The following is a 26,075-nucleotide window of genomic DNA, read 5'->3' as shown; positions in this document are numbered from 1 at the left end:
ACCATGGTAAAAAAAAAATGGCTGGTCTCATGCAGAGGTGGGAATCGACGCAAAGCGAAGCTTTCATCGTGGCATGGTGTAACTGTGCTTGGCGCAGTTGTTGATCTTTCAGAGCGGCGAGCAGTGGCGATTGCGTCAAGAAATGCGTGGCATTATGCGAGGCGTCCAACGTCTCAATCACACTGGCGAACACGTGGTCGATCGCACCACTATAGTTCTTGACGTGGGCAGTGATGAGTAGGAAGGGTGAAAGGCAAGAAGACGCATGCCGTAGACATCTTTCATGAAGGCCGGTAACCACCTTTTTGCGGGTTTTCGAAGGTCGACGTCAAGTCTCCGGTGAAAACCAACGGAGTCGTCTTGTCGTGGTTGTCGTAACCAGCAATCACAGCCCTGGTGCTTACCGAGCGAAGCGCAGGCCGAGGAAGCCTTTAATTTGCGTTTGCGTGGCCGCCGGAACGATGTAAAGGGTGGACAAAGCTACGAGCTCGTCCCCACACTTGGCTCGCGCAACGCACGCGTTGTCCACCGTCCGTCAGCGAGAATGAACTCGATGTTGGCTGGCAGCGACAACCTCACTGGGACTACTGTGAGATGCGTGGCACTCCCTTTGAAACTCTGCCGCGGTTGTGCCGGTCGGACTTGATTGATTGATTGATTGATTGATTGATTGATTGATTGATTGATTGATTGATTGATTGATTGATTGATTGATTGATTGATTGATTGATTGATTGATAATGATAGACCTGCGAACATAATGGTGAGCGCATCTGGTGGTCTCGTAAGAAACACAATAGCCCGTACGAGGAAGGCCACAGAGCACCCGGAAAGAGGGGAGAAGAGCCAAAGAAAGACTTTCGTGAAAACAAAACAAAAGTTAAGGAATAAACTAATTTTCTTTTTTTTTTTGTATATAAAAGGTATGCGGGAAAAATCCCGCCTTTAACTGCGAAACTCGGGGCTCCTGATTCAAGAAGCTTCTGAATTTCAGAGCAGAGAGAGGATTTCCAACGCATACGTTCCCACTAACAGTTGATGCTTTACAAAAAAGAAGTACGATCAGAGCACCCCACAACACATTCAATTCTTTTCCTTGCACGTTCAGTCCCGCAATCCGCCCGCACCGCGACGTTCGCTATTCGCCACCCACCCGAACGCCAACCTCCACTATCGCGTCCCGGCAGTGGACGTCTTCCCGCCGCATACCATACCAGCGTCATGCACGGCTGAGATTTTTCCACGCTACCTGAACATCGGTGGGTAAAGCTAACCAACGAATAAAACAGGACCAGCTGCGAAGCGCTGACCAAAGCTCTCAGGGACCGAGGCCAGAGGGCCCGTCAATATAATCCGGCCTTCCTTTTTCTCCGGCTATCTGCGGTGCCTTCACACGTCGCCGCACAAATCACCTTTACGTGGACGACCGGCCTGATTTGCCCCGTGGTCCAGCGAAAGCAATGAAAGGTAGCGGAAGAAAGGCAGTGTTGCACACGAGCTCTTTTTCTCCCCGGAAGCGAGGGGCGGCAACGGGGGTCGTTTATTGCGCGGTCAAACACGAGTTGCCATGGCAACTTGGCTGCTTTCGCTTTTATTGCAGTTTTTTTTTTTCTCGTCTCCGTCTCGTTATTCACAGCATATCCAGCCGAGTAGAAAGGGGCGAACGAACTTCGCCCGCTGTTGCGATGTTTGCTCTTCAACGACGGCCGCCGTTGGTTCAGCGTGCACGGGCACGACGACTCTCTTCTAACCTTTTGCGAAGAAGCCGAAAGCTTGATTTTCAAGGAATGGCGTGAAGTGAGCTGGAAAAATTAGAAAAAGAAGGCGCAGTGACGGCCGCGAACTAGAGGCCAAGCCTCTGCCGTCTGGTTTGCAATCTTTTCGCTCCCGCTTCAGCGAGGAAGCATGGGGATGAGGTCCCGACCACCGCGCACAGCCTGGGTTTCGTACAAGCCGCTGCCAGTCCTGGTTAAGGTCTTTTTTCCACGGTTGTGTTGTCGTTTGAAAATTCCACCAGCGTGTAATTTGTTTCAGGATTGTTCCGATATATACAAGACGATTTACAGCCGTTTCAAGAAACCATACAATTCCCGTGACATTCCATGCATTGACAGCAGACGAGAATTCTGGACAGTTAAATCAGTCAGCGTAATGATAGGGTAGTCCTAGCAATCAATCGCATTGTTATTAACATTAAAAAAAAAGATGTACATTACGTTGAATAAAGATGATGATTGATGATGATTTCTATTGGTTTCCCCTTTGTATCGGGGTGATGACATGTCATCTTACCAAAAAGGACTAATATACCTACGTTTTACACTGTTGGTTTAATACTAGCGCTGCTTAGGGCAGGCACAAAAAGCTTATTAGGCACAAAATACTTTTTTTTTCTGTTACAGGTGATAACTGTCTTAGGCCGCATTCCCCTCTCTGCTTTTCGTCCACCAGCATTCTAATCTTCTTTTCGTCCGCTCGACAGCCTTGAAGTTAACTTCCTCTGTGATACCCTTAAATCCTAGGACCTCTGGAAGCCCAATATTCCCTTCATGTAGATTTGGATGGACACCCTCACATTCTAACAATATGTGCCGCATAGTTTCTGTTTCTTTTCCGCAGACCACGCATGCCCCATCATTTTGTGAATACTTCCCTACAAAACTCTTAGTTCGCAGGCAACCTGCTCTAGCCTCAAAAAGCAAAGCACTGCCCTGGGAATTATCGTAGAAATTTTCCTTTCTGATGTTCATCTTCTCAGCCCTGTACATCTCTAACGACGTTTTAGCTTCCATTTTTTCCCTCCATTTATTCGTTTCAATCTGCCTTGCCTCTTTTTTGGTTACCTTCGCTGTTTTGGATTCCCCACTGTTCTTTCCGTATTTCATCGTTAGCCTTCTAGTCTTTCTTAACCACTGCGTGTCCACGCTTTTCAAGTATAGGTACCTAAAAACCTTCGCGAGACCTTCAAGTATAGGTACCTAAAAAAAGCATTCGCGAGAAAGTTGGCTTTGCCGCAACACGTATTAAGCCTACGAACGTGCACACGAAAATATCCCGAGGATCGAGTGAGCCAGATATGGCCTCGCCGTTAAAAAAAATGTAGTTTAGTGCTTTCGCGTTAGAGCAATGCGCGTGAATTTCGGTGACTGCCAATTAACTGCACCTTTCGTCCGATCTGAAGAATGAGGTAGCGTTGCTTCGACATGCATTGCGGCGCCCGCGCTCGTGCGTACTCCCTGTAAACCTCGCAATTTCTTTTGTGATAGCTTGCCTGCCAATAGCATGAACGTTACTAGGTGCACGTATACGCGCACACGCGCACACGCACAACACATTTACACTAAATTATCAATTAATTAAAGAACAATCAATCAATAAAAGAACAAATTAAAGAACAAAGTCACAGAAGCAGGTGCTTCCGTGTAACGTCAGGGATCGAGTTTCCGCATGGCCCTGAATGTAGGCAACATGGGCATAAAGAGAAATCCCGAAAGTAACACCTGCAGGCTTACATGGAGAGAGAGAGAGAGAGAGAGAGAGAGAGAGAGAGAGAGAGAGAGAGAGAGAGAGAGAGAGAGAGAGAGAGAGAGAGAGAGAGAGAGAGAGAGAGAGAGAGAGAGAGAGAGAAGAGAGAGAGAGAGAGAGAGAGCTCTTATTTTCAGGGAGGCACAGCACAGCACCGATCTTTATAGATCGAGATGCGAGCCCCGTAATTCTGACGAGTAAATTCACGGTGCCTCCTAATAAAGAAAAGTAAGCAAGGCGAGATTTGCGTCTTTCAGCGCGCGCAATCTAACAAATGGAGGCGTGCTCGACGGGCGTGCCCACACGGCTTGCCGACCTTGGAACTGTTCACACACCGCTGCGTGTGCGTGTATGCGCGCGCGCGCGCGCCTACACGCGCCATTGAGCACGTACTGTCACGGCTGATCGGTCATGCGAAAATGTATGTGCCGTGCGCTCGCTTCCGTCGCTCTTCGCCGGCGAGAAGCCGCGCAAACGACACGTTGTCAACTCCCCACTCCCGACACACACGAGCGCTCCGCAATCTGCCTCCCTCCAGGCTCCAGGTCTGTCGCACCCTTTCAAATGTGCTTCAAACTACCGGGTTTCCTTTTCTATGCCCCGGTTCGCGTCCTAGGAGAGAGTTACTGAATGCCTACCTATAGCCGTCCATACTTGTTCGTTTACGAAGAGTTAACAGAAGAGGTTTAAACAAGTAGACAATTAGACAAAGTAGACAAGTAAGCGGTAAAACCAAGTTTGGCGCTAGGTTTTCGCATGCTGTCATGAAATCCCTTATTCCTGCAAACGAAATTATGTAGGACAAACAGGGCGATGCATTAATGATCACCTGCGCGAACATGCATGCAAACTCGTTAAGAGGCGTTCCTAAGAGTAATCTTTCAGCTCACTGTAAAAAAATGCGGATGCAAACCTCTGTTCAAGAAGCGTCAAATCATCAAAACATGCAGGGACCAACGTACTCACCAAATTTGCGAGGCGCAACGATTTAAAAGCAGTCTCTAAAAGACGCCGAGTTACAGATTTTTGTTTTATTGACTCCCGGCGCTTCAGCTTTATGAGTGCCCAATGCTTGGAATCAAAGTACAGCAAAACCACCTGAACCACACCAATCCCCTAACTGCCCTCTAACCCTCCTCTTTCCCAAATTTCTTTTCCACACGATATAAGCTAAGAAGTAGGAGAAATAAACGTTTCAAACATACAAACAAACAAACAAACAAACAAACAAACAGATAGACAGACAGACAGACAGACAGACAGACAGACAGACAGACAGACAGACAGACAGACAGACAGACAGACAGACAGACAGACAGACAGACAGACAGACAGACAGACAGACAGACAGACAGACAGACAGACAGACAGACTGTGGGGACTGGGAGACACTTATGACGCCCACGGAGGTTCCACATATCCTGTCAGTAGTTCCGTAATTGTCCCAGAGTTGGACGAAAAATAATGCACCGGTCCGTCTAACGATGACGACGGCTGAACGCGAAGCTTTCTCGTGGTGTATTCTTTGGTTGGCCAATCCCACACTGCGAATATGTGGTACTCTGGAAATGCGCACCACTTTTCTAGAAAAGGAGGAGGAGGAGGAGGGGGGGGGGGCACCTTTATTGTGAGCCTGGTGATGTGTGAGTGGCTCTTCAGTCCAGGAGACCATGTGACGACCTTGCTGTCTCAGCCCTGGACACCAGGAGTTGCTGTGCATCCAAGCCAACGCTGGTCGTCAGGTTCTCCCACCGCTCAGGGAGGGGAAGGGAAGTGGGTAAAGGTGGGAGGGCCATGGGTTGTGTACGCACCCCAAGATCATGTGTATGGGGGTACACGGGTTAGGGCAGAATTTACATGTGGCAGGGTATTGGGTGCTGTTTTCCCAGGCCTCTGAGGAAACAGCAAGTCTCGTATCACTTTTCTAGAATGCCCACAGCAACTCTCGGGTGTGCACTCCGTAGACCTAACGTTCGAGCTTGGGGTGTAAGGCGCGAATCGTTACCATCTGTTTGGCGCTCAGTGAGCAACATTTTGAGTGGGTGCCGGTTTGAGGCGTTAAACCCCAAGATGTGACGTTATGCCTAACGTCCTGAACCTCAAAATGGGAAGTTAGGCCTAACCTCTTGTGGCTAACAGCCTTACGGCACGCAGAGCAACGCCATTCTTCTCGTGACAGATTCTTTGGTGGCCGTCTGAGTTTTCAAAACCGCTTCGACCATGTCGAAATGAAGCAATTGGATAGACGCCGGCTTCATAACGCGAGGGAGTCAGGTTCGATTCCGGCCACTGAGGCGCTTTTTTTATCGTTCAAGTCCCCCACGATCATTCACTATCATCTTCAAATAAAGTTGGCTTCTCGGCAGGGCGTATTGGCGTACAATGGCGTCAGTGAGGACACTAAAGCTTCGATTAAAAGAGAGATTTCCCTACATAACCTGCCTCCTCTTTTCTAAACCCCCTTACGATGCTCGTTCACATGATGGGGTAACGGAAGAAGGATGGCGAGCCAGCGAAGCTGACCATCAACTTGGGTCAAGAATTGCGACAATTCAACGGGCCATTCATAAGGGGATTAACGTCATACCACCTCTCCCGTTGACGAGATAAATCCAAACTCATCTCCTCGAGAGGGGCAATGCCCCCGCTTCTTTCTAACGAAGTCAGGGGATTTAGGAGGAGCATTTTATTTTTATTTTTCGTTCCTTGCTGAAGGAGGAGGATGTTTCTTGTTACGGAATGCTTGTGCGAAAGATCTCGACCGAGGTGCCACTAACAGGCGCCGAAAAAAGTGTACACCGCCCGTGGTCTATCCGTCGGCGTGCATCACGATTCATTATTGCATGCACCGCGGGGCTTCTACCTCCGTGGCCCCACAAACCGCAGACTTTTTTGCGAACATTTTCTCACATGCTTCCTGGACCATCTGTGCGCTGTCAGTGTAGGCGATGATTTGTGAATGCGATAACAGGCCTCCGCGCACCCGTCCCTAATGAGGCGCAGCGTGACATTCCCAGTCGTCGGCCTCCTTATGTCTAACACGAGAAAGGGGTGACACATTGGTGCCTTCTATAGCGCCATAAAACTCGACTACCTCAATGCCGCATTATGCTTCCAGAAACGTGCAGCGATATTTCACAGAAGGGCTCGAAGACCTGTCATCATAGTGGGGAAACAGAAACCCACTTGCAGAAACGCAAGGAGAAACCTGTCATTATGGAGAAACCAGTCATAAAAAACAATGTCCCTATACCTATACCTACGGTTTTCGCTAAACTCGACTACTGAAAATTTAGTGTTTGTGCACTAAAAAGGAGGGGGGGGGGGGGGGGGGGGCTGAAGTTTTCTAAGCGTCTCTGCTCCCTACCTTGGATACGCGCTTGGAATATGGTGAGGTTCGTTAGCGTTCCAAATGAGTTACGCCGCCTTCGGGCCGGTTGTTTCTATAGAACTCGCGGGAGGGTCACGTTTTACAGCTTCCACGGTCTCACGCTGACAAGCGTTCAAACAATAACTTTCTGCAAAGGGTTCCTCAGTGCAGGCTTGTACACCATGATAAAAAGAAACTTGAAGTTATGACGCTCTGACAAGCGGTATCTCCGATGTAAAGGAGATACTATTATCAATCAATCAATCAATCAATCAATCAATCAATCAATCAATCAATCAATCAATCAATCAATCAATCAATCAATCAATCAATCAATCAATCAATCAATCAATGGCATAATAAACTCCTGTAGCACCGTTTTAACGCAAAAATTTGTTAACGTTGTTCTTAAACCGCACGTTCCAATGGCATTGATACCGTTGCAGAAGATGGACCAAGAATTTGCATGCCAGCAAGAAGCAAGCTTCATAATAAGATCGAGACCAACTCTGAGGTACTGACCTAAGACTGTGCGAATCACAGTGGCCGAATGGCTTGAACTTCAGCTAGAATTCACATTGCGCAATTAGCAGCCGTTTTTTAGCGTTCTGTTCAGTTGAAACCGTTCTAATGGCACATTTGGATGCAGACACCACAAGCAAAAAGCTAGACTCGATCTTCTTTGACGAAGCGGTCATCATATAAAATACCAGGCATCTTTAAATCAAAATCACTTAAAGCCCCAGCCTGTAAATGGTTTCGAAGTAAATGTAGGATGACGTCGGCCCCATTTTTAGTTCTTCCCGGTCGTTCTTATCACGGCCCTGGTCGCCAGAACTACACGTTGCTCCGAGAGAAAGGTTTAATGCGTGTCAGACATAACTTAACTGCAAGCGTATTCGGTGGTGACCATTCTTTGCACGCATCAACTTACGAAAGCCTACTACGCGCCCTTTCCAGAGCGTAAAAACGCGCCCACAAGACAAGTTCAGCCCGTAATCAGAGAGCGCAGCTATGAAATGCTAGAAAAGGACAAACAAACATTGAGCGGGAGAGCAAGCCCTTGGCATGTTGCCACGAGGCCTCTTCCCGGCTTCCCCTCGGCTAGTAACAAGCCCTAGCTGAAACTTGTGCCCGTCCTCCGTACTTTCTACTTGAAGGACGTCCTGCAGGGCGTTGCCTTAGAATTTATTTGAACTTTGCACAGCTGTTCAGAGACGTAGAAAATTTAGAGTTGTGGAAATTAAGCTGCGAAGCCATGGGCGTCTAGAAATCTTTCAAAGAGAGGTCACGGATGTTCGCGACCATACACAAACGAGACATTTGGAACGAGCACCGCAAGCATCCGTGGCAACCAAACAAGCTTTCCAATACACACTCAAGCGCACGGGGAACATTGCGCAAGTGCCAAACGCGCACCAGAGCAGGCAACGAGCGAGAAAAGGTCCGGTTTCGAGCGACTTGGCAAAACATCCAAACGCCGCTAAAAGGTGGCCGAAGAAACCGACGGTGTCAGACCGCTCCATCCGCCACCGCACTCAGGAACGCGATGTCGTGAGCGACGACCCATGCACGTACGCACGCACGCGCACGCTTGCAAGCGAGCTAACGAATTCAGACGCCCAAGTAGCGTGTAGGCCGACGCAGCTCACCTCAGTCGCAAGAACCACCACCGCACACGCCCCACCGCCGTCCGCTGTCGCCGCGTTGGAAGCGAGCTTGCGCTCGTTTCAGCTCGCGCGGCAGCCCCCTTGATGAAGAGCACGTTGCGTTCCGTCCACGGCACGCAGAAGCGCCAGCGCTGAAGCGAACGAGAGCGAACGCGGGCGGCTGCGCTGCGGCGAAAGCGCTGAACGTCGCTCTTCCAACGCGCCGCCGTCGCCGCCGCCGCTGCAGCCTCTCCCCCCGCCTTCGAGCGGCGAGGGAAACGGATGGCTGCTGCTGCTTCTTTTGCTTACATCGCTTTTTGCACCGTGCGTTTATTCTCGCTGACTCCTTTTCCTCCTTCTTCACGCCGCCGACCAGGGTATTTATTTTGCTACGGAGTTCTTTTTACCGCCCTTTTTTATGTAATAAAACGTCAGTTTATTTCCTTTCCCTACGGCGTCTTCCGGCATGCGCCGTGCACATCGCGCCTGGAGCCTGCTTTGGATAGATAGCGCTCCACTTCAGCGGCCGCTCGAACTGTGAAGGAAGAGCGGCAATGAGCTGGGGAGATACAAACAGAGAAAGGAAGCCCGGGAGAAAGCCCGAGCAAAGAGAGGAGCGAACATCGCGAGCCGAGAACCCTAGCAACGATCGCGTCCTTTTTATCCCCTCTTTCTTTCTCTCTCACTTTCTTTTCGATCTGGCTTTTACTTTCTTGGTCCCTTCGCACTTTTTTCCCTTTCGCCTGGCTCGCTGCTGCTGCTGCTACTGCCACCGAAGCCTGGCTTGTACTTGTGCGCTAGCGGCGAGAAAGTTTTCGCTCCAAGGATCGCGGAGGCAATCGTTCTTGGGACCCCCGGCCGCTATTCCCCGTAAGCGACATGTTGCGATCGATGGTGGATCCCGGGCTGGGGCGCGCAGAACACCTCTCTCCCCTTCGAGCACCGCTCGTGCCGCGTGGACTGAGGATCCGCAGAATCCCCCTGCTCCCTTCTCTCTTGTCATTGTTTGATTTTCCTCCCTATCTTTTTTCCTGCTGTTTAGCCGTACTTTTATCCGCGGAACTGCTTCCGATGAGCTGGCCAGAAACCAGTAACGATGTGCCGCCCCAGGAGCCGGACGGATTACGGACCTCGAAAGAACGATGTAGAGGTGGGACTTGCAGGTGCGGTTGAGTTACTGAGACAAGCCGCCGCCGAGGAAGGCGCCACTTTTCTTTTAGGCTTTTCCTTCTTTCTTTTTTTTTTTGACTCCTGCTGTTGTCTAGCTGGGCTGCGTGAGTGCGCTGTCACACATTTCTTTACCGCGCCTGAGCGAGGTCTTTCGCTGAGCGATGTGTTTGAGTAAGGACTGTATTTGCAGGGGTGCTTATCACCGTAGAAGGAAGGAAGGGAAAGACGACAGCGGAAGGAAAGAAGGAAGGAATAAAGAGAAGAGATGAAAAGGAAGGAAGAAGGAAACAAGTACGACAAGAGGGGGAGTGAATTAAGGAAATCAGGAAGGAATAAAGAAAAGGGATGAAAATGAAGGAAGGGGAGGAAAGAAAGGAAACGAAGGAAGGGGGAGAGAAGGGAAAGAGGAAAGAACAAATGAAGGAAGGGAGGAAGAAAGAACGAAAGAAAGAAAGAAAGAAAGAAGGAAGGAAGGGAAGAAACAAAGGAAGGAAAAAATGGATGGAAGAAAGACGGAAGGACGGAGGGAAGGAAGGAACGAAGGAAACAGGGTAAGAAGGAAGCAAAGGAGGAAGGAAGTAAGGAGTCTGTAATTTCTCTGCGGGAGTTGTTGCATTTTTGACTGGATATAATAGATAGGCAGGCAAGAACACCTAGCGCGAAGTTACCGGCATGCTGTATTGTACTTCAGAAGGGAAAAGGTTTGGGCGTGTTGGTTCATTATCACACAGAAAACAAGCGCTATTTAAAAACACAGGACGAGGCGTGGACGGGACAAGCGCTAAACTTTCAACAAAACGTTTATTGCAGAACCAGCGCTTGTTGGCTCTAGGCTCGTACACCCAATACACGTGATCATCTTCAAAACGCAGCCGCTTTTAATGCCGGTTTTACGTCGCTCACTTTTACGTTTGAATTGCCCGAGCATGACAGCGTCAGGTTTTTAGGTTTGCGGCTGCGTTTTGAAGATGATCACGTATGTTGGGTGTACGAGCCTAGAGCCAACAAGCCGCCCCTGCCGTACAGCTCGGCACACTCTAAGCTGGTTAAGAGGAGTATTGTGCTGTCTTTCTTGTCTAGCGCTCTCGGCAAGTCATGTCATGCCAACACGTGTTGGATGAAAGCCTTGACATGCAGGTGGCACGTTTGGAAGCCGCGGGTTTTCCCAGGCAGGTTATTGTTTCGGTCGCGGAAGGCTTGCATCGCAAAAGAAAAATTGAGTCTCGTTTGAGCGATGAGCAGAAGGCAGAAAACCCGAGGAAGGAAAAAGAAAGAAGAGCTAAAGAAAAGAGAGCTGTTATCCCATACATACATAAAATCTCGCATAACCTCAAGAAAGTTGGGCAACGTTCAGGGGTCAAGGTCGTGTTCACGGCGCCTAACAAGCTTTTGGCTTTGTGCAGGTTGAGTTGTCCCACGCGTGCGCGGAAACCGATCTGCGCTATCAAGCACAGAGACGCCTTTGTGAAATGCCGACGTAGCGCTTGTCTACAAAAGTCCTCCGTCGTGTGGCAGACACTATATCGGCCAGACCGGCAGATGCTTAAACGTTCGCCTACAAGATCACAAGAACAAGGTCAGGAGCGTTGCCACCGACGGCCAGCTGGCTGCCCATTGTAAAAAATGTGTCTCGGGAAACCCGTGTCATCCTCTGTACGACCAAACAACCGTCTTGTATTTTCACCGCTCGGGCCTGACAAGAGAATTTGTGGAAGCGGCAGAGATAGCAAGGTCTGGGGATAAATGCGTCAGCAGGCCGTCTGTAGCCTTATCGAAACTTGAAATTGATTTCTTGTCGTGGGCGGTACGTCACTGTTTTTTCTTGTTTTGCCCATCGTTTTGATGTTTCCCTTTCCTTCCTCCTCTCTTCCTGCCAGCCAGACGTGTTTATAAGCACTGGTTCTGCAATAAACGTTTTGTTGAAAGCTTAGCGCTTGTCCCGTCCACGCCTCGTCCTGTGTTTTTAAATAGCGCTTGTTTTCTGTGTGCTGTATTGTATACAGATTTGCAGATCTCCCACTCCATATGTTGTTGTTTCACGTCTTTATTTCGCTTAAATTGCCCCGTGGAGGCTGTAGCGGATAGGAAGGCCCACAGCGCTAAAGTCCACAATGGAAGTCTTCCGGTGTGTCCCTCGGGCGGTATGCCCGAGGGCGGGGAGCCTGGCGCCACTGGGTGTAGTGTTGGCATAGATGAGTCCGGGCAGGGCCCAAGCTCGCAGGGAGGTCGGGCGTACCTTGGACCGCAGAGTGGTCAGGGGTGGAGCCCGGGTCACTCTTAGTAGAGCGGACAGGGCCAAAGCAGATTCTCCAGGTCCGCTCGAACTAGGCTTATATTACACGTGCCCAAGCATGTGAAGGGATGCACCTGCGTCTTGGGGTCTACGGAAACGCTGCAGCAGAAGGGGGTTAAGAGTGATCCAGACTGGACTTGTCGGGTAGTGGCTTGCTGCCGAAGACTGAACAGATGGAAAGGGAGAAGAGGGCTGCCAAAGGGGTTGCAGGCATTCGCTAAGTATGACCGACGCTACTTCTTAGCTTGAAAGATGGTTTCTCTTTGGCCGTAAATTTATGGTGACGTCTCGGTTTCGTGCTCGATGTCGTTGTCTGGAGTAGGGCGGATTGGCGGATTGGAGTAGAGTGCACGCAAGTTTGCGTTTTCGTTACCCGGTATGCCCGAGTGGCCAGGAACCCAGTGAACTGTGATATCGTGACCCAAGGTGCGGAACATGTTGACATACAGACAAAGGTGGCTGACTAACTAGTGGACGTAAGCCGAGCGTCGTCACAGGCCCTGTACGCTTCCTGCGAGACCGTAAAGGCGTGATAGACGTGCTTCATACTACGGCCTTCTGAACGGTGCTGGATGGTCAGGCGCTTGATTAAATACAATACGGTATGGAGTACTGCCCTGGTGCTGTTTCCCAGTTCTTTTGTGCTGTGAAGTTTGCGTCCTTGTGATGTGCCGTCTGCATTAACACACGCGGTGGCGAAGTTGGGGAGGTTCATGGCACATGCCGTATCGCTATAGAAAACATGACTTTCTTCGCCTCTGGAGGGGTGGTGTCACCGTTTCCTTAATTGGGTGCGCTGTTAGAAGATGTGAGGGGTCGACTCAAGCGAGCAAACAACCCCACCGAATCTACAGGGCACAGGTGACGAAGGGGGTGGCCGTCTGATGTGCGGCTTTCGCCGACCAGAGCGGAAAGAATGGGTCAAAGCCTTGAACGAAAACAGCACAAAGACTTTATTTAGACAGGCAAAACACTGCACAAGCACGAGGTAATGTAACGTTAATGAGAGACAACTTAGATCGAATACAAATGCAAGAAACAGTTCAAAATTAGACAAAATGATACAATCCTAAACACTAACAATGAATATTAGGATGTAGAAAACTTAACTAAAAGAAAACAGCTCGATGCATATGAGAGACTGAGTCCCACAATATTCACCGACTGGGCCGGACGATGCACCGCTGTCGGAGGCAATTCGGCTACCTAAGAAGCGTGGCTTTGTTGTAGGCCAGGCCGTCCGAGACGATCACGGTGATTCGAGGCCCGGGAGTACGTTGAAGTCCTCCAGGGCGCGCGTCGCCGATGGTGTGGTGCACAAACTGGCAGGTGCCGTTGTCACATCACGACGTCCAAACGTAGCTGGTTTGCTTAGGCGCGGCTTCTCTTTTTATAAATGTGCCGGCGCGGAGAGAGAGGCACAACACACAATGCGCCCGCCGCCGTCGACCAAACAGCTTCCCTCTTTCTCCCTTCTGGAATCATCGGCGCGCTTTAGCACTGGCAAGGCCACGCGCGCCCCTTCGGAAGAACTCGAAGCTTCGGTGAAAGCTGAGCGGCGGATCTTTTATTTTGGTATTTTCTTGCCGGCGAGCCGGCGAGTGGTCGCGTTACCGCCGCTTCGTTCGAGAGAGTTCCAGCATTTTCTCGGAGTGAATAGAACCGAACTGAATGAATCGGACGACTTTAACAAGAATTAGGCGCTGTACAATAAAATTAAAAAAATTATAGGGTACTTTTAGGCGTCGTACGCTCGAGTTTGTGACAGGTGGTCTTTCAAACAGCGAAGCCAATTACGGTGCCGTTTTGCGTATGCCCGCCCTCTGGCTTCTTGATCATTGCCCATGTTCCGTGTTAACGGCTTTGCTTGCATCTATCAGGGAAATTCATTCCCATGGCGGTGACTATTGAGGTAGTGTGGGGAGTACACTGACCTCGTTCCCCAATTTCGCCAGTGTGTCCTTCCCCACTAACGTCGACTGCAAGCGTGCGACTTAAAAGTGCATTCGAACCTCGATGAGATCTGCAACAGTATCTATCATGATGTAGCTGTTGAAAGCATCTAAGGGAGTGTATCTAGGGGGACAGGTTGCAATCCTGTGAGCTTCGTTGCTGATGTGCTCTAGGGTCAGGAGTGGCGTTTTTGTTAGGAGGACATGTTGCTCCGTACAGTACGTGCGAGTGGATGACAGCTTGGAGGAAGTGGCACCGTTCTCGTTCCTTCCCTTCCCACGCTCGATTTGTGATCCGGTGGAAAATTTGCATGAACTGCTTCATTGTTCTTATCACGCTTGCCTGCCTTGTGTTGGATGTGCATGCCTCGTCTAAGAACACTCCAAACATGCGGATCACGGCTTTCCTCTTCACTGGGCTCTGTCGAAGTTGTAGCTTGATAGTCTGTTTCACGGCAGTCTTTGATTGCGAACACCTGCCTTCATTTATAATGACAAATTCTGTCTTTTCGGGGGCTGTTGACAGGCCGAATTTCGAGCCGACCCCTCAGGCCGATTCATCGAGCAGTGGATGGCTTCCCTGGCCAATCCAGACCTGGATGCCCATAATCAGCGTGGTGACCTTAGCGATGACAGCCAGTCAAAGCCAACGAATCTAGGATGCACATCACGGGGCGAGGCCCACAACACCAGCCTCTGCTCGACAAAGAAAAAATCCCGGGCCATATCCACTAACGTGAAACCTGGGTAGGGGCGAAGCATGCAGTGTATGAGTATATTCTTGGCGCCTTGGCGTTTTTGCCAATGGAGATGAAACCGTTGGAAGGTAGAGGTATACAGCTTTGCCGTAAAAGTCTCTTGTCCTTGAAGCACGAAGCTCTCTAGCGCGAGGTGTAAACGAGTGTCCCGGTGTTTTTTTGGTACGCGTTACGAAGCGCTCCAGCGCGAGGCGTAAGCGAGTGTCCCGGCGTTATTTTTCTTAGTACGCGTTACGTTCTACCGCGAGGCGTAAACGAGTTTTCAATGTTTTAGTACCGAGACTACATGAGACGATGATTACGGCGGCAATGACGACGACGACAGGAGACGCCAACAGCCCTAGCCCCTAAGGGGATTCGCCCCTAAAATTTACTCTCCTTCCGTCTCGTCTTCGGCGCTTATTACTTCGACAAGCAGAGTGGCTGTATACTTCACGCCGCAGTTTCCCCAGAGTCAGAGTTCTCCGTGCCTAGGGGGCACCTGTTCTACTCACGTGTCGTCATGTCCACCCTTCACGCGATATGACGTCAACGTCGCACGCACTGCGCTAACATTTATTCCGCTGCTGTCAACGTGCCGATGTAGCCTTGTGATAACGCATTCGGCTCCTACATTCGAGCCTCGGATTCGATTTCCATTCGAACTTCAAAAAACAATTTTTTTTGTGAATTCATAGCTTTTATTTGTAGAAATTCATCCACATACCCACCTTGTCCCCAATTCCGACATTACTGTAAGTCTTTCTTTACATTTTAATGCGGCGGCAATTTTCTGTACCGGACAACAACGCCGCTTTTTCGCGCAATGGGGCACCCAAGGATTTCGCCTTAACTATTTTCGGAAACGATAGGCGGGGGACGTACAGTCGACCAAATCTTCAACTAGCTTGCGCGAACGGCGACGTTTCATGCGTTAGCGCGGCATGACGGAAGCCAGTTGCAAACGCGTCTAGATTAAGTGCATGTTCAAAAACCGCGCTCAGCTGGGACCATCGTCTGCTAGGCTGTTCCTTCTTAAAAGCGCCATAAGACCGAGGAATCGCCGCTCGCGCACGCTAGTTAAACATTTGGCCGACTGTACATAAGACGGAAGGGGGTCGCACGAACAGACGGCGAAAACGTCTTGCACAAGCGGATACAATGACAATGAAATTGGAAATGTCGTAACCTTTTAATGTCAGACGAGAGGGCCGTGCCGCAGCTGCAGGAGCTAAAACAACCGTGGAATTAAACAAAGTATATAGAAATATCGTGAAAGCAAAACCTTGCAGATATGCACTGAGGGAGCACAAAACGTGCCGTCCCTAACCTCCGTAATAGTAATCCCCTTGGGCATGGGACAATTTATTACTCCATGCACGTACAAGCTAAAGGCATGCAGAATGCAAATAGGCTTGAATTCTATCCGACTGCATCTCTATAGATCCCTACAAAAATGCTTGTTCAATGCGCAAGCACATTGATCAAACCGTAAAAAATCTTTGTCGTTCGTACTAAGAAGCCTCAGTGAGACATGGTGAATTAAAGAAAGGACACTGACGGGGGCGGGAATAGTACCAAGAGCCGCACGGTGACAAACGAGTGATTTAACTACAGTTGAACCTCGTTATAACGAATATTGATATAGCGAATTATCGCCAATAGCGAACTAAATACAAACTTTGGTTGGTCATGCTTTATTTCAATGACTCTTATTCTTTTATGACGAAACTGAAACTGTGATAGCCGCGCGTGACATCGGATATAACGAAGAAATATTTGACCAGGAGTCAAGCTACTTGAAAAAAAAAGAAAAAGAAAACCCGTCGCCCGTAGCTTTAGAAGTATAAAGGCCCTTTTGTTCGTGGGCACTGTGAAAAACTCCATCCTGTTCAGTGCTGTGAGTAGCCACCAGATGAAGATCCCATCCTTCATCAAATAAACACGCAGCCCTGTTTTGTCAAGTGAACCTTGTTTTGTTGTAATTTCATGCACTCATGTTCCGGCTCATTCAGCTTGAAATGCAACATGGAGAAAGGTAAGGGTTGCCTTGTTTAGAGTGGGTTGGAAACTTAAATGTGTTTTTGTATCAAGTATTTTTGCACGAGTCAGATTTTTTTATTTGTTAAAGCCGATCTTTATCTCTGCTGCTACAACAAATATCGAATATAACGAACTAATATGCTGTCCCGATACTACTTCGTTATAACGAAGTTCGACTGACCCATTTTTAAAAAACGATAGCCTTTCTCGGGCTACTTAAACCCGAAAATGTCACTCGGTCCTTCAAGTCAGCCATCCGTCCAAAAGTTCGAATACTAGAACGACAGGTTTTATACAGGCAAAACTTTTCTAAACCCCTAAATACGGAAAAAACACTCTATACTTGCAAAATTGTTCAGGAAAAATAAAACATTAAGCATATTTGAGGAAATACGTCAATACATAAGTGGTATTCGCAGTGTTCTTTTAATACATGGCTGTTCGATTTTTGCGATAGAAAATAGAAAAAAAATACTCGTTGAAAAAAAAAAAAACGTTTTGACCAGAAAATACAAAAAGCGCTCGCACGAGCCTGGACCTCGTGGCAGTGTTCCAAGTTCAACAGTAACAAAGGGTTCCAGTAGATGGCGTGAGCAGTGGGACGCGGGAAAATTGTATTGACTTAACACAACCTCTGTGTTTATCGTGGGAGGGTCGAAACGGAGAGGAAGAGCATGAGAGGTGGGCGGGGGAGAGAAGAAAGGCATCTACGTGGCAGGGGTGGCAGAAGACTATACATACATACATATATATATGTATATATATATGTATATATATATATATATATATACAGAAAGAAATGCCGGCAGTCTACAACGCCAAAGAAGGCATAGGTGAACGGTTTGGCTATTTTTTACCGTTAGTGACGTTACATTAATTTTTCATTATTATTAATTACGTGAGAAAGAAAGAAAGAAAAACACGCGCCCAGAGTGGGGATCGAACCCACGCCTTTCGATTAGATCACGAATGCCTTACCAATTCGGCTATATGGGCGACTATGTCCTCCTTCACTTTCGGTGGTATTTATATTTACTATAACTGTATCTGACGCTTGAGGGTGGTAGCCAGCTCCACTCAGACTACACAGGGAGAAGGGGACCTTCTTTTCAACCCCCGGGGCGTGACGCGAACGTCTACAGCCTGTCATAAGCGGGTAACTAACGGGAAACCCTCTTATGCTACCTTGGCATCAAGGCTGCCAGAACCGAGGCCCTCGCTAAGCTTTCGCGCGATAATAGGGTTTGGAAATGAGGAGCTCGTTAGGAAATACAGAAAGAAATGCCGGCAGTCTACAACGCCAAAGAAGGCATAGGGGAACGGTTAGGCTATTTTTTTACCGTTAGTGACGTTACATTAATTTTTCATTATTATTAATTACGTGAGAAAGAAAGCAAGAAAAACACCTTGATGCCAAGGTAGCATAAGAAGGTTTCCCGTTAGTTACCCGCTTATGACAGGCTGTAGACGTTTGCGTCACGCCCCGGGGGTTGAAAAGAAGGTCCCCTTCTCCCCGTGTAGTCTGAGTGGCGCTGGCTACCACCCTCAAGCGTCAGATACAGTTGTAGTTATTATAAATACCTCAGAAAGTGAAGGAGGACACAGTCGCCCAGATAGCCGAATTGGTAAGGCATTCGAGATCTAATCGAAAGGCGTGGGCTCGGTCCCCACTCTGGGCGCGTGTTTTTCTTTCTTTCTCACGTAATTAATAATAATGAAAAATTAATGCAACGTCACTAACGGCAAAAAATAGCCAAACCGTCACCTATGCCTTCTTTGGCGTTGTAGACTGCCGGCATTTCTTTCTGTATTTCCTAACGATCCCCTCATTTACAAACCCTATTATCGCGCGAAAGCTTAGCGAGGGCCTCGGTTCTGGCAGCCTTGATGCCAAGGTAGCATAAGAGGGTTTCCCGCCAGTTACCCGCTTATGACAGGCTGTAGACGTTCGCGTCACGCCCCGGGGGTTGAAAAGAAGGTCCCCTTCTCCCCTGGTAGTCTGAGTGGCGCTGGCTATCACCCTCAAGCGTCAGATACAGTTGTAGTAAATATAAATACCCTAGAAAGTGAAGGAGGACACAGTCGCCCATATAGCCGAATTGGTAAGGCATTCCAGATCTAATCGAAAGGCGTGGGTTCGATCCCCACTCTGGGCGCGTGTTTTTCTTTCTTTCTTTCTTTCTCACGTAATTAATAATAATTAAAAATTAATGTAACGTCACTAATGGTACAAAATAGCCTAACCGTTCCCCTATGCCTTCTTTGGCGTTGTAGACTGCCGGCATTTCTTTATGAATTTCCTAACGAGCCCCTCATTTCCAAACCCTATATATATATATATATATATATATATATATATATATATATATATATATATATATATATATTAAGCAGTAGAAGAAACTTCTCGAGGAGCCAGAAGAAATAGTTGAGAAAATGGTAGACGCACGATTAAAAACAAAAACAGTGGTTTACTGACGTTTCGACTGGAGGACCAGTCTACCGTGCGTCTACCATTTTCTCAACTATATATATATATCGTCTTCTGACAACATTTGCGGCGAAAGGAGCAGATACGCGGCCAATTTTTTTTGGTCATTTTATTTATAAACATTAGATACAGAAGCGCATCAAGCAATAGCCGGGATTTAAGTCAGTTGAGAGAAGAAGACAACCGTGCACAAAAAAATCAGGGACACACTCGAAACTGCTTACGTCTGGGAATGCGAAAGTATTTCGCGGGTGCCACCGAAGTATGCGTTCTAGGATCCATTGCACACACACTCACACGCGCGCTGCAAGCGTACTGAGAAGGTGGGAGTCACGGCACTTTATTTTAACAGCGCAGCTGTTTAGGGGCTTGCAATGTCCGTTGCTGATGCCCGTCACGTCTAGCGAAGGTACCCCGCTGGGCCGACAGATGGCGCCACCGCTTCGACGGCCGTCCAGTGCGTGATCTCGGTTCGTGTGCCGGGGTTGCCGTACAGAATCGCGAGGGTCCGCACTCCTTCGTCCGTAGGCGCCCACCGCCGGCCCGCAACCTTCGGACCCTTACCGGGGCCCAAAAATGCACCTGAGACGGCGCGACGGCCGTCCAGTGGGCCTCCTCGGCTCGTGCGTCGGGGCACGCGGCCCACATATATGCACCGATAAAGTACCAGACCTCCGTGGGTCGGCTTCAAGTACGCACATACCACGGCGAGTGGCATTGTGAGCGACCCCCCCCCCCCCCCGCCTTCTTTCGGAAGGTGGCCGCCAGCGTGCAGAAGTTAGCTCCGCTGCATCAGCAGATTTCGCAGGCGTGGAACTGTCTTTTAGTGCGAACAGTCCTTTCCCAGAATCAGCGTGCCCCACCTGTTGTTGTGGTGCACCTTCAAGTACCGGCACGCGCATGTGTCGTCACTCGCACTTGTTACGCGACATGACGTCAGCGCCAGACGCACTAGCGTATATCTTTCTCCGGCTCAGGCAACGTACTGATTTTGTGTCGGGGTAATGCATTTTGCTCCTATTTTGGAGTCCTGGGTTCGATTCCCATAAAAACTCCGGCGAGCCCGTTTTTTATTTCGCACTAATTTATGGACCTTGTGTTTTTTTTTTTTTTTGCTCTTTACAGCGGCGCCCATATTCTGTATATCTGACAACAACCACAACACCACGTTTTTGCTCAGTGGGGCACTTATTGGTTTCGAATTGAATATTGGCCGCGCATCTGCTAGCTTCGCTGTAAATGTCGTCGAAGGACAATAGCCTACTCCCGCCCCTGCATCGTAACACTTTTTGATTGATTGCCAGTAGTATCCCTTTTGTATTGGGGTGATGACGGGATCATTTCACCAAAGGATCCAATGTTTCTATGTTGTACTACTGTTCCAATATTAGCGCTGCTATTGGCGGGTGGATAAAATTAAAATCTGCTGCCCGACGGACGACGGCGAAGACGTCGCCGGCCCAATCGCCCTGGCTGTAGCCATTAAAGTTATTCTGTCTGTCTGTTGCAGGTGGCAGCTATCCTACGGGCTATGTTCCCCTTTCTGTCAACGTTTCAATCTTCTTTTAGGTGCGGAGTACCTTAGGACCACACAATGTCCGTCAGCGTCCGTGCGCATAGCAACTACAATCGCAAAAAATCACACAGACACCGGCAGGATTCGAGCCTCTGTCTGGTAGACCAGACAGAGTTAGTGTCAGTCGTCTTACCCACTGGGCTACGACCGCGAGATAGTACACAAGAGTCAAACGGCTCCCTCGCCTGTAACGGTGCGGAGTACCCTAGGACCTCCCCATGTCCGTCCGCGTCCATCCGTGCTCACACCACCATCAAGCGAAAATCAAGCGAAATTCGATTTGAGCCGTGAGTTGCAGTTTCGTTTAGGGAATAATCAAGCTGCAACTCACGGCTCAAATCGAATGACGGTCGGGGCGCAAATCGGATGTCGCTCCGGGCACAACTTGGATGTCATTTCGAGTCCCCGTACTCCGCACCCTCGCCATCATCCACGCAGTGGAAATGCTGCCATTTTTAGCCATCTTTACAGCCTTGAAGTCTGATGTTTTTTAGCCACCTCTAAACCCTAGGGGTACGGGAAGGTCAATATTTTCCTCATATTAGTTTGGATGGATGCCACCACACTCTCACACAACGGGCCGAGTTGTTTCTGTATCTTTCGCAGACTACGCATGCCCATCATTTTGGGTATGCTTCCCCTCAAAGCTCTTTGTTCTCAAGCAACGTGCGATATCTTTAAAAAATAAAGCACTGTCCTTGCAGTTACCATGTAATATTTTCTTTCTGGTATCATATATTGTCGATTCCATTTTTTCATTCCCTTTGTTCGTTTGTCTGTCTTGCTTCTTTTTTTTATTTCCTTGGCTTTTTTTTTGTTTCCTTGATTATTCACAGTTTTTTTCACGTATTTCATCGTCTTCCTTCTAGTCATTCTTAGCTATGGCGTGTCCACACTTTTCATGTAGAAGAACCTAATTAGTTAAGCTGTCCACTAACTTGGATCCATTGTGTTTAACCGCTTCTCAAGATATACCTATTTTACCCTCGAGCTTCCCGAATTTCCAACGATGCCCAGCCGGTATCTTCCTTCACTTCTTCTGCTTTGTTAGTTTTACTATGCGCGCCTAGAGCCAAACGTCCTAAGTTCTTTTGTTTACTTCTATGCGTGATAGCGATTCTGATTTTTTAGAAGAGTGCTGCATTCGCTAATTTCAGGCCCGGTACTATTGAAGTTGTTCCTCGTGAGTTTCTAAGCAGTTTTTTTTTTAAAGACGATAGTCTTTCTTGAGCTACTTAAACCCAGATATTTTGGTCTGTCTGTATGTCTGTCTGTCCGTCTGTCTGTCTGTGACTCGATTCAGCCACCCGGCCAAAGTAAAACAATGCCTGCGCAATAGTCCTATATAGTCACAGCTAAATCTACCCATCTAAGCCCGGTGTGATGTTCATACTTGTCAAAATTGTTGAAGAAGAACAAGATATTACGCAAATATAAGACAGCAGATTAATACAGAAGTGATATTTGCAGTGTTCCTTTATAAAAAATCATACATGCTTGATTTTTGCGAAATTAAATACTTCATCAACTGCAGAAAAAAAAAATCACTCCGCCATCGCCTGCTGTCGCCCGCGCCACTATAGCTTCTGGCGCCATTTGAAGAAATCAACCGGCAACAGTTACGAAAGGTTCCACTAGATAGGTTCCACGTTCTACTTGCAACGCACGTGGAGTATGGAAACGCGGTTCTATAAACGTTGAAGTAGGGCGCCTCGACTAACGCGCGTCTTCGTCGTACGGCAGCGTTGGCATCGAGACACCCGGCCTGGAGCAGTGGAACGCGGTAAATTTAAAATAATTTAAGCAAACTTTTGGCGTCTTTACCTCGGGAGGAGCGCGACGCAAGAGGAACAAAATGAGAGATGAGCGGGAAGGCGAAAGGAGGCATTTACTTGGCAAAAGTCGATAAAGACTATCGTCTTTTGTCGTTATTTGCAACGAAAGGGGCAGATACGCGGCCAATTTTTTCTGCTTTTATCTGCATTACCAATATTTGTATTCCTTGACTCTAGCATTTCGCCATGCAGGGGTACTTAGTATATCCCCTCCCACCCCTGTCGCTCGTCCTCATAATGAGCGCAAAGAACATTTTCTTAATTTAATTAAAATTTCCCGCATTTTCGCCCCTCTTGGGCCATTTGTTGGGGCTATATTCCTTTCAGTTCCAACAACTTTTGTTTTAGAGTTAGTTTTATCTCGCTTTCCCTTGATTCTGTGTTAACCTTTTTTTTTCGTTTGCTGTGTAGAAACCAATCCAGCGTGTTTTCTTAATTCAAAGAACGCTGGTACTCTCGGTTATGCACCGATATTTTGCGTCAAATATGTCTAAGATTTTCTTTGCGCGGAGTAACGTTGACACGTATGAGCCATGCTGGCAGTGTTAGTGCTTTCAAACGGTTTTACGAGGGTCATTCGTGGGCCGCCATTACCCATGTATACTTACAGAGCGCATCTATTGTGTTTATCTATCTATGTTTATAGAGCGCATACCTATGGAGCGATTTACCAACAATGGCCACTGGGGCCTCTTATCGGGTCGCGCGCCATGTCGATTATGCACCGCAGCTTAGGCCTAATGTTTTGCTTCAAAATGAGTTCTTACGACGTCAGCGGGTAGCCTGTGCTTGAAATACATTGAGTATTTTTACATTTGAGTATATTTACATTTGAGTATATTTATGGCTGGCCCTGACGACAGTTTTTGCTGGTAGTTTCTGCGTGAGTTCCGTGTCACGCCCCCTCTGGAGCAGGTTTCTCCGCCCCGCAAGAAAACCAGTTCCCAGTAAAGAAAAAAAATTAAAGCCGCCGTTCCACTCAATGTGAAAGCTGTCGGAAGCGCAGAGCAGTGATTCGCCTTAATGGGCTGTAGCGCCGTTATCCGCTCACTGCTACCATTCAATACAATTCAAGTTTCCCGCCTGCGTGCTCGCGCACCCCCTGCTTGAATCTGCGCCAGCGGGAGTTCTGTTTTTTTTTTTTTTTGCGTGTGTGTGTGTGCTTGCTTTTCCTTTCGCACGTGCCGGCGTTGCACTGCCACTTTTTTTTTCACTTGCTATCGTAAAAAACAACCCAACGAGCGTTCCTAACTAAATGAACGCGGGCGCTGCCGGTTAATTACGTATATTTTGCCTTACCTAAATGTACCTGCAGTTTTCTTTGCGCTAAACAACGCGGAGATGTATGGCAAGCGTCAGTCGTTCACGAGTTTCGAACGCTTATGACTATATGAACCGCTTGGCTTTCGAAGCCTTTGGGTTACACCGCGACGACAGCGGCTACGACGGAACGCGGTGGGGCTCTTCTTGGGTCCAGTGAGCGAGCTACGACAAGGCGCGGCTCTAAAGTGATCTGCACTTAAAAGAGCTCAAAAAGATAAAGACCGGTCCGACGGCTTATATATATATTGCCCACCGAAAATTGTCTTTGCAGCAGTGCATTTGTGTTCAGAGGGGAAGCAGACTTTCAAAAGATAGGTGAAGCTTGGTCTTTGTAAGTTGGCTTCTCTACATTCTGTGTTGCCCAGTGAAGCATGACCATCTACGGAAGGAGTACGATTACAGAAAACGGCTTCAACGCTTGTGTTATCTAAAGGATCCCGAAACAAAATATGACAGTTAGCCGCTAAGAAGACTCCACCATCACGTTGAGTTTCATTTGCTTGTCGCAATCAGTTAGTTCACACTGAAGTTGTAAACGTTACAGAATCAGTCTGCTTTCACTACATGGCCACCTAAGGAAAGAGTGTGATTAAAGAAGACGGTTGTAATTGTTGTTCTACCGGAACTCTAAGGAAACAAATTATACGACAATTAGCGACTAAGACGACTCTAACATTACGCGCCACAGCTTCGCTGGTCATTCACCTTCACAGAGCGGAAGGGCACTGAATTTATTTTTAGTGCCGAAGCACGATTTGCCCCATGAATCGGAAAATCCGGTGTCATGGTGACCGTCCACAACGAATGGATGGAAAAATTCATTTATCGTCTTTACTGGATAAGAAAGCTCGTAGCCCAAAGGATGTAAGTGTATATTGTAGGTAGGTATTACAGGTATTACAGGAAGGGGATATTTGGGTGACACACACTCATGCCATTAGTCATGAATACCATCTTGAGGAGGAGGGGTGTAGTCAGGGTCACCTATAAGCTAACTAAGGCGGTAAGTTGGGCGAGTTGGTTACTGACTAAGGAAATCATCGTACTAGCGAACACTAAACAGAGACAGAAGTAAAAGAGGCGACGAAACACGATGCTAGTACGATGATAGTTCGCTAGTACGATGATTTCCTTAGTCACCTATAGGCTGTTTTACAGAGGCCGCTTCTTATGGAATAGTAGCCAATTTCCCCGAGCAGAGGTGGTTCACCACGGATTAAGCTGAGTTAAGCAGTTAGGTCTGTGGGCAATTGCAATTTTAACACGAAAGTGTTTTATTCCGGGATACACACAGATTTCACTGACGTCATATCCGTCACGGAAATGACGCCAGTGCAACTAAGCAAGCGGCCTGTAAACGGTGCACCCCTGCACGCAAGGTCTTATGCGGGGAAGCAACCTTTAGTACTCAAGAGTACGTTATACTTAGGGTTGCTCGTATTCGGGTCTTATATTTTAACACGAAAGTGTTTTATGCCGGGATACACAAAGATTTCATTGACGTCATATCCGTCGCGAACATGACGCCAGTACACCTTTGCCGAAGCGACCCGGCAGCAGGTCGTCGCTCGCCAAGCACACCCACAAGACAGCCGCCGACCCGCAAATCATGCTCAGCTGCAGATTTCGCTGCACATTTCACTTTCGTGTTTTACCGATTCCTATGACAGAGGAATCAAACACAGTTTTTTTCGAGTGAAGCAACTCTATCCCTGCTGTAGCTTGCACTGTGCCAGAATAAATGGTCGAAGTTTGGCACTACCTACGCCATGCAGAAGCAGTGGCGCAACTAGATAGGACGGCGCCCATGGCAAATATATTTTCGCGCCCCACATGATGACGATCGCGATTATTATTATTATTATTATTATTATTATTATTATTCCTATTCTTCTTTTTGTGTAACTGTTGACGCAGAGTGTTTCAGGCGCCTGTGCGACCCGTCTATGTGGCCAAAGGGCTGCCTCTTCAAGCCGTTCCAAGGCAAGCTCCACCCTGGCATGGTGCACAGCTGTGAAACTTCTGAGAATGACCAGTAAGAACGACACTCTCGACATCTATTATCAAAATGCTCGGGGTCTACGTACTAAGTCCTCCGAATTTCTTAGAAA

At 48.2% G+C, this 26,075-nt stretch overlaps 1 protein-coding gene across 1 annotated transcript in view; it reads right to left on the bottom strand.

Annotated features, from left to right (window-relative positions):
• LOC144174358 (uncharacterized) overlaps positions 1-8,780 on the bottom strand; it is a 52,351-nt gene extending 43,571 nt beyond the window's left edge. Inside the window, exon 1 of the mRNA XM_077703016.1 lies at positions 8,548-8,780. The gene's annotated coding sequence lies outside the window, so the exon portion shown is untranslated. The remainder of the gene's footprint in view (positions 1-8,547) is intronic.
• Between the last annotated feature and the right edge of the window lie 17,295 nt (positions 8,781-26,075).

Source organism: Haemaphysalis longicornis, unplaced genomic scaffold (genome assembly GCF_048455015.1).
Source record: "Haemaphysalis longicornis isolate Haplotype H1 unplaced genomic scaffold, Haemaphysalis longicornis Haplotype H1 scaffold_3, whole genome shotgun sequence".
In the NCBI taxonomy this organism is placed as follows: domain Eukaryota; kingdom Metazoa; phylum Arthropoda; class Arachnida; order Ixodida; family Ixodidae; genus Haemaphysalis; species Haemaphysalis longicornis.
The sequence above is the reverse complement of the archived record's forward strand: the minus strand, read 5'-3'. Positions and strand labels throughout refer to the sequence as shown.